Below are 14850 nucleotides of genomic sequence, written 5' to 3' on the forward strand. Positions count from 1 at the left end.
CTAACCCGTGGCCGCTTATCCCCTTTGGAGGGAGGAGGATCGACTTGGCTGGAAGTAAGGTTGGCGGTCAAAGTCAGACTTTTGAAGGAAGAGATTTGCCGCAAGTCATTTAATGGTCTCTGCCGGGCAAGGCGACTACTCTTGAGCTTATATGAAATCGGGGAGGGTGTACCAACCCGAGATTTGGCGTTAATTCCTAACCTGAATCATCAGACTCCTTTGGATTGTTGAGGTACTGTTTCAGGACATTGCCCGCCAATCTCTCCGTCTCCTTGAACACACCATTCTAGGCCCTTCCTATTGAGCTCTTTTGGCGCTATGCTAAGACTTGCAGCTTTTATTTCTGCATTTTTACCTTGAGTGCCTGATTATAAGGCTAAATTTCAAGAAGCCTTCGGTTCTCACCATTCAATGTGTAGACTGCTGGCACTGTCCGGGCCTTTGGAGAAACAAACCGGGGCGAGGGCTCAAGATCACTTGAGTTTGTTATTGTAAAAATTAATACGAAGTAAGATCAAACACAGAACCAGTTTGCCACATAACTAATGGCACTGTCACTTTCTAAGGATTTTTAGGTGTGACAAAGAAAAGTCATTTGCTACTGTTTGGGGTTAGGCTGTATGGTAAGCCGTGTCCTTTACATTCAAATCATAAGCCAAATTCCACCTCTGTAGCTGAGAGCTGGAGAGGATCTCACTCACCACACACTCTGGCAAGTGCCTCCATGAGGCCAGTGTAAAAGGTGACCTCACCCTCAGCTCCCCTTCATGGTAATTACTGTAGGAGATTTAACATCATGTGCCCTGTTAGACACTTGAAGGCAGCTCATTAAATGCTCACTTATGGTGTCTTCCAACTGTTGAACATTTCCAGTGGGATGATGACAAAAATTCTAAAATGAACTTTTTCTTCTTCCTGAATCAGAGTAGCTTCCTGATAGACCTATTTCAAGTAACGACACTCTCATTATAATCATTCAGGCCCAAAATAGCGGTATCATGTTCACTCCCTTCTCCACCTTATTCCTAGAGGCAGTTGCCCACAAGTCCAATCCATTGTTCTTTCTGAAATGCCTCTTGAATCCACCCCTTCCTTTCCATTCCCAAAGCTCCTACAGAATTTCATGACCACAAAAGTTAAAGTTTCTATCTAACAAGCTTTCTACACCCAGTTTCTCAATAACACACCCTGCCCTGACCCCCTCCAACCATCAGCACTGGATTCATCTTCCCCAAACTTCATTCAGATCAAGGCATTTTCCGGTTGAACTTTCCATTTGCCAACATTTCATTGGAGAATGCAGAGAGAGAAAAGAAAATGGTCTGAGCATTTTAAGAGATGGTTGTGTTTGATCAAAGCATGGAAAAGCAGGGGTCAGCCAAGAAGTAAACTAATCAGCATCGGTGAGTGTTTGTGAAGAATGAAGGTCACTGAAATGATTTCAATTGCAAGAAATTTACCTTGGTCCATTTGAGGGATGATTTTAGAAAAAGGCCGCAGGGTCTTTCTCTGACCAGGAAGAATAAAGATCAGAGGCAAAGGGGCTTCCCTGGTGGCGCAGTGGTTGAGAGTCCGCCTGCCGATGCAGGGGACACGGGTTCGTGCCCCGCTCCGGGAAGATCCCACGTGCCGCGGAGCGGCTGGGCCCATGAGCCATGGCCGCTGAGCCTGCGCATCCGGAGCCTGTTGCTCCGCGACGGGAGAGGCCACAACAGTGAGAGGCCCGTGTACCGCAAAGAAAAGATCAGTGGCAAGGGGTTGGCTGATAGGTACAGGGAGGCTGGTGGAGAAGAACAAAGGTGAGACAAGTGGACTAATGGTTAAACACGTGGTCTCAGGAGCCAGAGTACCTGGGTCTGAATCCCAGTTCTGGATTTACCAGCTATATGGCTTTACTCACCCTCTCTGTGCCTCAGTTTCCTCATCTGTAAAATGGGGATAATAGTAGAACCTTCCTAATAGTAAAGTTGTTTTGTAGGATAATGAGTTAATATGTGTAATCATCTTAGAAGAGTGCCTGGCACAAGGAAGATCTATATAAGGGCTTGTTACATTAAATGTATTGATGGTGGTGTATAAACAAGGTAGTTTGGGGTGCTGTCAAAGAATAACAAGGTAGCTGTCTTTTAGCGAGCTCAGAACTGTCAGTGACTACAAGAACCTGCATTTAAAGCCTGACTACATCTTATCAAGGGGCTATGGGCAGGCCAAAGGTAAGCTTTTTATGTCTAAAACTGTCATAGATGATGGAAAGTAAGTGTTTTCCTGAAAACTGAGAGGAAAGACAGAGGAGTAAAATGAGTTCCTGATTGGTGTTTGTGGTTTAGTGGAGGAGGTACTAATTTACACCATTGTACTTTCTTTCAAAATTGCTACGTGTACTTTGAAATCAACTTGTTCTTTCTCTCAGGCCACCTCAGTGGAGCCCACACACATCCATTCCCTGGCTTCACTGGGCCCAAGATGCTGCTCTCTGAGCAGGAGAAAAAGACTGACCTTGATATTGGGACCACTAAGTTAAGGCTAATGTCACAAAAGAGGTTTGGTGCAAGCTGGGCTTTGAGAGAAGAGAAGGATCTAGATGGGCAGGGAGAGAAGGATCTAGATGGGCAGGGAGACCAGTATTATCCAGGCAAATTCAGGCCACTGCAGACCAACCTCATGAAATCAGAGCACGTATAGCGAGAAATAAACTCAAATTACCTGATTCATCAGGAATCAAGAAATGTGTCATTACATGGGCTCGTGGAGCACTGTTTATGGAACTCATGGCTCAGAAATCAAGAAATATCTCGTGATGCCAGGCACGTGGGGAGGAGCCAGTGTTGCTTCCCTCTCCTCTGTTCCCCAAACGTAACATGTTTTTACTTCTAGTACTGGGAACAATTGTCACTGAGGATGAGGTGTGCCTCTAAGTCATGGGACACAGAAGGCACGTCTTCCAGAGAATCTGGTTTAACATCATTTACAACACGCCACCAATTCATTCAATATGTATTTATTGAGCCCTGCTAAATGCCACGCATTGTTCTTGGCACTGGTGTGCAGCAGTGAACAAAATAACCCTCACTGGGAGGAGAGTAGACACCACCAAAGAACATAAGTGAACTCTATGATTTCCTAGATGCCATAAGTGCTATAGAGGAAAATAAAGCACAAGAGGGGTAGAGAGTGCTGGAAGTTTAATATAAAGAAGTAAATATTTATATTTAATATTTAATTTCTTATTTGTAATTTATTATATTTATTGATAATGATCTATAATTATATTTATTAAAATTTATTATGTATTTCTCGAATATATATTTCATATTATATTTAATATAAATAAATATATTAAAACAAACCTACGAACAGTACGGATCATAATGTAAAAGTTGATTGAGGGGCTTCCCTGGTGGCGCAGTGGTTGAGAGTCCGCCTGCCGATGCAGGGGACACGGGTTCATGCCCTGGTCCGGGAAGATCCCACATGCCGCGGAGCGGCTGGGCCCGTGAGCCGTGGCCGCTGAGCCTGCGCGTCCGGAGCCTATGCTCCGCAACGGGAGAGGCCACAACAGTGAGAGGCCCGCGTACCGCAAAAAAAAAAAAAAAAATTCGAGAGTCAGAAAAAGAATAATCACACTCCCCAAATCATCAAGGATAACCATAACCGCGGCAGAAATATAACAAATGTCTACCCTTCCACAAGAGCTCATTTGTGTCCTTGAGAACCTTAAATAGATGGATTCCTTGAGAGTGGCAGCTCCTTTCAAAAGTTATTTTAAAACTAAAAGTAAAAAGGTGCCCTTTAAACAAGTTATAAAAGTAAGATTAAGTTAGCTTTTCCACACTTCTGGGAAACGTAAAAATGATTTCAGATGATGACTGTCATCGCACCGTATGAAAAATAGATTAAGGTTTAGAGAATCATTCAGCTATTACACCCTTCAGGCTGAAAGCCTGTGTAAGTCAAGCATAAACCTCCACCCAGATAAATGTTTCTTCCATGAGCAATTAACTCAAACCCTCTTTAACAATACAATGTACTTTCTACACAGTTCTTTAAAATAGCTCCCAGAGACTTGGATTGTTTTTTCAATTTATTATTTTTTTTAGTGAGCATAAAACTGATAGAATTACTTTCTTTTTTATGTGACACATTTGCTATTTTGAGGTGGTGTGGGGTGTGTGTGTGTGTGTGTGTGTGTGTGTGTGTAGACGAGAGAGTGATTTTGTTTGTTTCCTGATCATTTTAGTCATCTCATATTGGCACTTGAAAGGCAATGGAAAGAACACTGGACTGGGATCCCAGAGACGTGAGTTTGAATCCAGATCTGAGGATTACTTGCCATATGAATAGTTAAGTCCCCTAATCTTGGCAGGGTTCACCACTGTAAGATTAACGAGTTGTAGTCTTTAAGGTCTTTCAGCTTTCGCGATCCATTATGTAAGATATGGACCCGGAGTATGATTTAAGTTTGAGATTAAGCCAAATGCCCATTATTAAAATCCACGAATGGAGTCTAACATGTATACCTACAAATGTATGTAGGATCTCATATAGACATCCCCTCTAACCCAATGTGACATGCTGTATTTTAGGACTGCCGTCTCTGTTCTATCAACCTCACCCTTAATTTCATTGGCCCTCGCTGCTTTGCTGGGAATGCAAAATTTTGAAACTGTGCAAACACTTGCTACCATCTTATTTTACTAGTTAATCTCTTTGGTGATAAGTTGCCCTAATGACTACAAACCAAGTAGTTGCTATTTTGTATTATTTGTATTAACATCTCTTTCTATAAACTGAGGATTGCCTCCACCCAAGATGTATATTTACTTCCTACTAATGGTATTTTCATATCTCTGCAGTTTTGCTCTCATCTTTCTTTTCCTATCGCTTTTTTTCATCTAAGATCCTTCTGGTACAAGTAACCGAAATCCCCACTCACCCAAAATAAAAAGGAGGGAAGGGGTTTATCAGTTTGGATAACTCAACCACAGATGGGCCTCAGTTTGGGGAAAATTAGATTCGGGGCTTATGTGATGTGTGGTCCTCTATCTTTCTGTGTGTGTGTGTGTGTCTGTGTGTGTGTGTGTGTGTCTGTGTGTCTGTGTGACTTGTTTCGTTATCTGGTCGACTAGACCCAAGTCATAGGCAGCTCTGGCCATACACCTATCAGCCTTGTGACCAGGAGGAGAGGAGTTCTTTGCTGCCTGCAGTAGTTAAGGAAATCCCTGCAAAGGACCCTGGGTGGCCCTCTGGGTTATGAGTCCGTGTCTGTGGCCAAGGGTGGAGTGCTGTGATTGGCAGCCTTCACCAAACCACATGGTTAAAGGGAAGAAGGATGGTTACTGTCCTGGGCAGAAAAAGAACATAAAAGGCCACCATGTCTTATAAATATAACCAATATTATCTAAAATCTGAAACGTAAAAATGAGTCAAAGGAAAAACAACACATCTAATCTAATCTCCCTACCAAAAGACAACTACTGGTATTGTTTTAAAAATTTTCTATGCATGTTTTTTTTGTTTTGTTTTTCCACCTGGTTTTATAATTTAAGCTTTTGCTCACATATGGCAATATAACTTGTAGATGGATTGTGAGCTAGTAGGAAAAAATAAATTGTGAAAATATTACAAGAAAATGTGCATGAATATTTTTATAAACCCTGGGGAATGACAGCCATTATAAACAGGATGTCAAGTCAGAGCCATAGCAAAAGGCTGATAAATTTGCTCACACACACAAAAAAAACTTTAAACTTTATGGCAAATGTACCATTAAAGAGTTTTAAAAGGCAAAAGATCATTGGTTTTCAACATAAAATCAAGGATTAATATACAGCCAAGTACAAACAATTCAGTTTCATTAAAACAATTAAGTATAATATTCACCTATCAGACTGGTAGAAATGTTAAAGCTTTGATAATATTCAGTGTGACTGACAGTATGGAGAAATGGGGCCTCATGGATACTGTTGCAGTATTTACCATAATTCTAAAATGCACTTACCATTGGAAACCAGTGATTTCACTTCTAGCTGTGGACCCTAGAGCAATATTGGTACATGAGCACAAAGGAGCACAGAGGGGGTCCTTGTTACGGCACTGGTTTTAATAGAATATTGAAAGCAGCGTAAATACTCATCAAAAGGAGAAGGGTTTAAAAAGAAGCCTTTGACAACAAGGGAACCACTATGCAGCAGCTAAAAAAAGTGAGGGAGGTCTCTCTGTACTAAAAGGGAAGAGGCTCAAAGTTTTAAATGGAAAAGGCAAGATGTAAAATTATATTTATACATGATCTCATTTGTGTTTAAAGCAAAATCCCACAGAGTATAATGTACACTCTACATAATGTGATTTCAGATGAAAAAGTAGATAGATAGATGGGAAAGTGACTGAAAGTTACCTCCCAGCCCTGGGAGAGGTGAACGGGACTGAGGGAAGAGGTAAAGGAGGCCTCCTACTTTCTGTATTTTTGGATTTTTTATAAACTTGAATTTGTGTTCAGATATTATATAGGTCACTTTAAAATAAAGAGTAAAAACTCTTCATAGCATAATTTTTACTACAGAATATTCTGTCCAGCTGTTGTGCTATGATTTCACCATGTCTTGCTATTTTCAACAGAGCACTGCCAACTTTTGTACAGAAAACATTATACATCTTCTGGATTCCTTCCTTAGGATCAGAGCCAGAAGTGGAATCAGTGGTCCCAGGGTGTGCACATTTTCTTGATACATTTCACTAGATGGCTTTCCAAAGGAGTTACCACAATTGACATTCTGACAACCATGGGAAAGTGGCCGATTTTCTGCACTCTCCCTTGCTTTGATCATATCATATCTCATTCTTTCCATCTTTCCCTCTCTTTGCTACTTTGATAAATGTTCCATCAAATCTCATTTTGGTTTAATTTCTTCCTTTGATCATTAACAAAGTATTTCCCCATGTGTTCAAGTTTTATTTCCTCTTCTGCAAATTCTTTTCTTATCCTTTGCCCATATTCCTATAAGAGTCTGGGTTTTCCGCTCCACTGGTATAAGTGCTCCACATTAAAAGTCCTCTCGTCATAGTTTTTGCAGATACTTCCCTAGCTTTGCTCTTTCTCTTTAAATTTCTTCATGTTTTCTTCCCCAAAGCTTTAGATGTATCTATGGGCCTTTCTTTTTCCTTCTTTGCTGATTTTATTTACAAATTCCTATCACTGTTTTCCCCTGAGGTTTGTACTAATAACCTCTGCTAGACTTCATCCTTTGTCATTTTCCTTCAATTCTTTTAATTTATTTATTTATTTTTGCTGCAAGTCTTCATTTCAATTTTGTTTATATGTTATCCAACATACTAACTTCCTTATACTACAGAATGTGCTAATTGATTATTCTTAAAATTAAGTTTTCAAATTTGATTCTCATTTACTTAGTATTGATTACATGCCTTCCTGTCTGTATTTTAAGTTAATAACTCTTGCTTAATCCTTCTTTTTTTTTTTTTTTTTTTGCGGTACGTGGGCCTCTCACTGTTGTGGCCTCTCCCATTGCGGAGCACAGGCTCCGGACGCGCAGGCTCAGTGGCCATGGCTCACGGACCCAGCCGCTCCGCGGCATGTGGGGTCTTCCCGGGCCAGGGCACGAACCCGTGTTCCCTGCATCGGCAGGCGGACTCTCAACCACTGCGCCACCAGGGAAACCCAATCCTTCATTTTAACAGAAATATTTTTAAGTTTAAATAATTATCATCCAAACAATAATATCTCTAATAAGTAATGTTTTTTAAAATACTAAACTTAACCTCTTTAAAGTATTCAACATGAATATAAATGTGAGCATACAATTGGTTCATCTGCTAGCACATTCTATAAAAATGGAATTGGTTTATATCTGCACTGTCCAATATGGTAGCCACTAGCCACATGTAGCAATGGAGCACTTGAAATGTGGCTAGTACAAATAAGAACTAAATTTTAAATTGCATTTAATTTTCATTAAGTTTAAATAGCCACATGTAGCTAGTGGCTATGGGGTTGGATAGTGCAGGCTCAGACCTTTCAAGGGTCATTTTCTACTTTACAGATCCATTTTTAGGTGAATGTGACTGAGCTAATGAAGGAAACAAATTACACTCATGAAACTTTGCTGCAAGTCTAAAATCCAAACTGTGTTTTCTCATCTACTTACCTAATTTTAAAAAGCTAATGTTTTGGGCTTCCCTGGTGGCGCAGTGGTTGAGAGTCCGCCTGCCAATGCAGGGGACACGGGTTCGTGCCCCGGTCCGGGAGGATCCCACATGCCACGGAGCGGCTGGGCCCGTGAGCCATGGCTGCTGAGCCTGCCTGTCCGGAGCCTGTGCTCTGCAGCGGGAGAGGCCACAACAGTGAGAGGCCCGCGTACCGCAAGAAAAGAGAAGGGAAAAAAAACCTAATGTTTTTGAACTGTTAGCTTATATTTAACAATTCTCATTTATTACCTTCATCAGGCTTCCAATTAGGCTATTTTCAGGTTGAAGGGTGGTGAGCTATCAAAAGCACCTAATGTATCCCCACTGCTTCCAGAATTATTTTTATCTACACCATTTTAGTTCCTATGTTTGTTATTTTATTCTCAAGCTATTCCAAGGAAAGAAGTACCTGAATTAACCCCAGTAACCTATTATAAGAGTCTTGAAAGCCATAAAATATAATGAGACATTAACACGTGTTGATATAAATGCCCCTGGGATTTCTTAAAAGCTAGTTGTAAATTTCTTTTTGTTGTTGGTAATATCATGCCTGTTAATATGAAAAATAAAAGACAGAATTTTGCAAACTGTCTAAAAATTCCTAGGTGCTCTATACCCTCAATACTAGGTCTAGAATTTTCCCTAAACCAGTGTAGATATAGAGACTGTCCATCTGGCCCACATGCCTGGAGTGAAGGAGGGCAGGGGGTGGGGAGTATCAGCCTTTATCGTCTTCAATTTCTTTCATTAGGGATGCAGAGATTACTTGCAAGTTTTTTCTGTCATTTCTTTAAAAGCGATGGCAAAACTTCTTGTCCCACCACCTTCTATATATAAACCCCGCTATCCGCATGCCCCCAGTAACTTCATCCTTACCTAGTCACAGCCAGTAACTGCCACTTGATATGTTACTTCCACACGACAAAGCTGATTCCAAGACCTTTGGCCTAAACTGAAATTTCAAACAAAACCTGGTATAAATACTGTTGTTTCTTGCTCCTTTCCAGAAGTTAAGGGAAGGGAAGAGAAGAAAAATGAAGAGAAACAGAAAAGGAAGGAGAAAAAAGAGGCAGGGACAAGAAGGGTGAGCAGCAAAAACTATGAGAATAGTCTTGGATCTTTGGTAATTTACTATGTTATATATAAAAATCCACACATAAAAGTTTTTCTTCTATTTAGCCTAAGTGTGTCCTTCAGAAAATTAGGGCTAATTTCCCTTATTCAATTCTCACTGAAAAGAAAAAACTGCTAGTTGGGACCTTGGATATAAAAATAATGATCATGGGCTTCCCTGGTGGCGCAGTGGTTGAGAGTCCGCCTGCCGATGCAGGGGACGCGGGTTCGTGTCCCGGTCTGGGAGGATCCCACGTGCCACGGAGCGGCTGGACCCGTGAGCCATGGCCGCTGAGCCTGCGCGTCCGGAACCTGTGCTCTGCAACGGGAGAGGCCACAACAGTGAGAGGCCCGTGTACCGCAAAAAAAATAAAAATAAAAATAATGATCTTTACTAGTTTTAAAATCTTTCCCTATGGGTTTTCAATACAGAGTTTCAGTCATGATGCCATAGTCATTTCACCCAAGTTGTTTCATGAGGTTTTTTTTTTTCACTACTTCTGTATTATTCTGTTAGTGATACTGTTTTCTTGTTAGCTTTAAATACCTCTCTCCCATTCTCACTTCATGTTCAATTTCTTGTTCTCAATGACCTCTGTATTCCTTTTAATACCTTGAAAATTATCACTCATTCCCTATCTTCTAGAATCTAAAATCAGATATCACCCTGGGTATATGAGCTGTCACCTTTTAGAAGAGCATTTAGCTTGTGTTACTTAGGACTGTAGATATTCCTGGCCGGGATTAGCTACATAATTTGCGGAGCCTAATGAAAGATACATATGCAGGGCTCCTTGCTCAAAATGACCATAAATTTCAAGACAGACAGCAGAGCACTAAACCAAACGTGGCATCTTCTAAGCATGGGGCCCTGGGTGACAGTCGGCAAGTGCATGAAGTGAGCCCCATTTCCAGGTTAGTCCTGTGACACTGGGAGGGGTGGGTACAATACACTTATGGTTTCTTCCACTTCCTGTTCTCCAGTTTCTTCTCTTTCCTTGGCGAAGGAGAATTCTGCGTTAGGAACTGAGAGCTATCTTGTGCTTGGGCCTGTGGGAGATTCAGAACCTACCTGTTCTAGGAGGACTTGGGAGCTTGTTGGGGACACTGAAGAATTTTTGAGCAGAGGAGGAATGCAGTTCAATGTGCATGTTAGGAAGGTTATTCCGGCAGCAGCCCAGAACATAAACTGGAAGGGAATGGTCGTAGAGGCAGGGAGTTCTTCCTTAGTCCAGTGAGAAACAAAGACAGTTGGAACTAAAGCTGCACCACAGGGTAAAGCGAGGAGAGGGTAGCTTTAAGAAATATGCAAAACAGAAATCAACAAAACCTCTTGACCAATAGGATTGGTCAACACGGGAGAAGAAGGAACAAAGAAAAATTGTTTGTTTCCAACGCATGGGACTAGGTTGAGCCTAGTGAGAGTCACAGTGGGTAGGGGAGCAGAGGGAAGCAGGCTTAGTGGGGAAGATAGTACCATTTGGGGAAATGTTGAGTTTGAGGTGCTCATGGGCATCCAGGGCAAGTTGTGTGATCATGTTTTGGGTATATTGACTTAGGAGCTTTGCTGATCCTTGGCCAATTTGCCATTGGATCCATTCCTCACTCTTCCCCCAATTTGCTCTTTATTGTAGGTTGTCAATCTCTGCAAGCTGTTTCTCTCAGACACTCTTTGCAGGGGCTGCTAACTGGGTTTAGCCAAAGAGAGGCATTGATGGGAGATTAGAGAGAAGGCAGAAGCCAGGAAATGCCTCCCCCGTCTCTGCTCTAGAGGTGTCCTCCCGCTGGGCTCGTCTCCTCCAAGGCTCCAGTTGCCCCACATAGACCAGCGGCTCCAGTTTTCACCAGATCACTAGAACCATTGACCACGGTATGGCCCCACCTCTTCCTGTCATCCCTCAAGCCTAGGGGATAGCAGCTTCCAGTCACTACTTTCTGGGTTGTCTCAACAACTCTTGTTTGTTTGCTCAGCTCTTCCATCACCAGGGGGGATGAAATTCCTTCTATATTAAAATTTAGAGTGTTTTCTCTTTCCCTGCTTGCATCCTGCCTGGTACAGGACTCATTAGCATATGTAGATGTTTGCTAATGTAATTGAACATGTTTTGTGATGGCAGATGAGGACTGAAAATTGCCAATTGAGTTTGGTAACAAGTTGGTGATATTAACAAGAGCATTTTTCAGGGGACTCCTAAAAATGAAAGTCAGATTGCAGTGGATTTAAAAAATGGCTGAGAATTAAGGAAGTAATTAGTGTACATTTCAGGTTTTTATTGTTTTCTAGAAATTTAACTCTTAAAGGAAGGAGGGAAGGAGATAGGATAAAGAGGATTTTTTGAAGATGAGAAAGACTTGGATATGATTAGAATAAAATAGAAAAGAAATAGGAATTAAGAGGAGTAACTGAAGACAAAAGACCCTAAGAGCCCAGTGGATAAACTGACTGCATTAGTAGAGGGTTACTTATTTGTCTCATACGAGAGAAAGAACCTCAAGAATGATATAGATTGCAGATATTTTTGTAAGTAGGAGGCCAGATAAGAATTTGATTTAGTTCAAACCCAAGGGCTTCTATTTTCTCTGTGCTGGTGGGTTTCCAAAGAGTGGTGGAAATCAGCACTGGTCCCTCAGGAGAATGGGAGAAATAGCAGATACAGGTCAGGGTCAAATCATGGCATGAGGAAGCAGCAGCTGAAATTGGCTCCCACAAATGGTGTTTCCACTGTTGAACTGTGGGAAGTTCTCCAGTTTCTCTCAGAGCTGGTGTAAGAGTGAAGAAGGCAAACACATTTGACATGTGCTGTGGTTCTCCATTGACCAGCAGCATTACCCGGAAACCTCTTAGACGCAAAATCTTAAGCTATGCCCTAGACCTAATGAATCAGAAAATCTGGGGGCAGGGTTTAAGAAGCCCCCCAGGTGATTCTGATACACTCTAAGGTTTGAGAACCACTGCCTAGACCATGGCCACCACGGTGTGATCTGCAGACAAGCAACTAATTTGAAATGCAGAATCTTAACCTTCCTGCCCCCAGAATCAGAATCTGGGTTTTAACAAGATCCCCAGGTAGTTTGTAAGCACGTTTCGTTAAGAAGCACTGAACTTGGAAGTTTATGCTCTCGAGGGGTATTTATAGATTAGCCAGTGGAGTTTAAATTAAGGGGTGACTTTTAATGGAGTAATTTCAGGTTCAGTTTAGATGGCAGGGGACATGTCACATTGGGAGGCTAAGAACCCTGCCTGACACCATATACCCACACATTTCAAATGACACCACATAGTACACATTCTGTCTCCTTCCATGGATTACACGAGACCAAGATTTGAAAATATGAAACCAAATCGAACCAAATGCAGCCATGAAGGCCAATCCTTTAAAAAAGGCTATTGAGTGTCTCCTGTGTGTGCCAAGGTCTTTGCTGGACTCTGAGATGCCCAGACCATTACCCAGTTACTGCACTCAGGAGCTCCTGGTCTAACGGAGGACACAGCCACGGGATCACATTAGTACAGTGCCTCTGGTAAAGACATAAGCATGGTCTACAAGGGTATTTGGGGATGATGGAGAAGGAGGAAGCCAGTCTGGGCAGGGTAGGTCAGAGAAGGCTTGTGGAATGAGGTCCTGCTGAAGCCAAGTGTTACAAGGTGAGTGGGGATCCACCAGATGATGAAGTGGCAGGAAGGACATTCCAGGGAGAGGCAGCATGGAGGCAGAGGCACAGGGGCAGCACAGAAAATTCAGGAACTCCACCCAGGGGATGGGAATACATGTTTGGCAATGCCAGGACACATCTCATTAAAATAACAGTTCTTTTTGATGTTTCCCCTCCAAAGTCTATGTCGTCTTACTTTTGAGCACAACTCTTTCCGTGCAGGTTTGTGGCTCAGCTGCCCGATGGAAGCCTTCAGCAGTGGCAGCGGCACTGCCATCATTCACTTCACACAAGGACCAACGGTCCAGAGCGGGGAAATCAAGACGTGTTAGATGGTCTGCGGAGGAACCCCTCCATTGCCACATCCTCTCCTCTTCTCAATCCGGGAACCATGATTTCAGTGCCACAGAGAAATGTGAATACTCATATTTGGAAACATTTGACAATCTCTTTTCTCCACTCAGTGTGGCTAAGGGCACCCTAATGTGTACCCAGGTGAGGGAAAGGGTTTCACATAGCAGCCAAATGGTCTTAAGTACAGAAAACAAAGTACGCTTCTCTCCTATCCAAGAACCTCCGATAATTTCCCATCAGACTCAGAAGAAATAGAAACATCCTTGAAAGGCCTAGAACACCCTGTAGAATCCCACCTCTCACTCACCTGCTCTCCTCTCCTTCCCTTCTGTCCACAGAGCCTTCTCAGTCTTTCTTGATCACACCAGACTCATGTTCATGTCAGGCTGTCCACTCTTCTAGTCCCTTCTGCCAGAGTGCCCTTCCTTCAGATCTTAGCTTGGCTACTGGCTCCTGCACTCCACTCAGGCGTCTGCTCAAATGTCATGTCCTTAAAGAGGCCTTTCCTCACCCCCCTGCTAAAACCGCCCTCCAAATCTGATGCTTTTTTTTTTCTTTAGAGCACTTATTACCAGCAGCTAGAAGACAAGCTCCGTGAGGTTAAGACATCATCAATCTTGCTAGAATAGCACCTAGCATTTGTAGATGCTCAAACATTTCTTTCCTGAATTTAAAGTCATACTCGACTCTTCCATCTCCATCCCTAGAAGAACGATTATCCAATCTAGTGAGCTGACAAACTGATTTTTGCATCTTTTTGTGGTAAGCTTCAGTGGTTCTCAAACTTCAGCCGTGCCTCAGAAGCACCCGGAGCGTTTATTAAAACACAGGTTCAAACAAACATAATGGGTTAGTAATACGTAGGAGTTGAGATTAGTAAAACCAGTACTTAATTATACTTGGAATTTTGTATATCTTTGAATCTCCATATAAAGTATGAACTGTGATTTAATGCTTGAGTTTTCTTTAAAATAAAATTTTATTTATTTATTTTTTTTAATTTATTTTATTTTATTTATTTTTTTTTGCGGTACGCGGGCCTCTCACTGCTGTGGCCTCTCCCGTTGCAGAGCACAGGCTCCGGACGCGCAGGCTCAGTGGCCATGGCTCACGGGCCCAGCCGCTCTGCGGCATGTGGGATCTGCCCGGACCGGGGCACGAACCCATGTCCCCCGCATTGGCAGGCGGACTCTCAACCACTGCGCCACCAGGGAAGGAAATGAAAAAAAAACCCCACAGGTTAATGGCACACAGCCTCAAAGTCTCTGATTCCGCAGATGGGGGTGGTGCTGATACAGGTACCACAGTTTCAGAACATAAGAGACATCTGCGCCAAACATCCCCTCCAGCGGTGTCCCTCCTTCTCACCTGTCTCTCCCAACCCCACTACCCTTTCTGCAATTGCCAGTAGCATCACAGAAAGCCAGGAGGATTTGTACCTGGGCTCTGCTCCTCGATAGAAGGGCATCTTTGTGATACGAAGCCCAAGGCCTCCACTTCTCACTCTCCGGGTTTTGCGCTGTAGTC

The 14850-nt window shown here is 42.5% G+C and overlaps 1 long non-coding RNA gene across 1 annotated transcript; it reads left to right on the forward strand.

Moving 5' to 3' along the window:
• The first annotated feature begins 8711 nt into the window (after window positions 1–8711).
• LOC141276901 (uncharacterized) lies at window positions 8712–14364 on the forward strand. Its single transcript, XR_012327229.1, has 3 exons — window positions 8712–9286; window positions 10950–11185; window positions 13192–14364. It is a non-coding gene; the product is annotated as an uncharacterized lncRNA (long non-coding RNA).
• The last annotated feature ends 486 nt before the right edge of the window (window positions 14365–14850 follow it).

Source organism: Tursiops truncatus, chromosome 17 (genome assembly GCF_011762595.2).
Source record: "Tursiops truncatus isolate mTurTru1 chromosome 17, mTurTru1.mat.Y, whole genome shotgun sequence".
In the NCBI taxonomy this organism is placed as follows: domain Eukaryota; kingdom Metazoa; phylum Chordata; class Mammalia; order Artiodactyla; family Delphinidae; genus Tursiops; species Tursiops truncatus.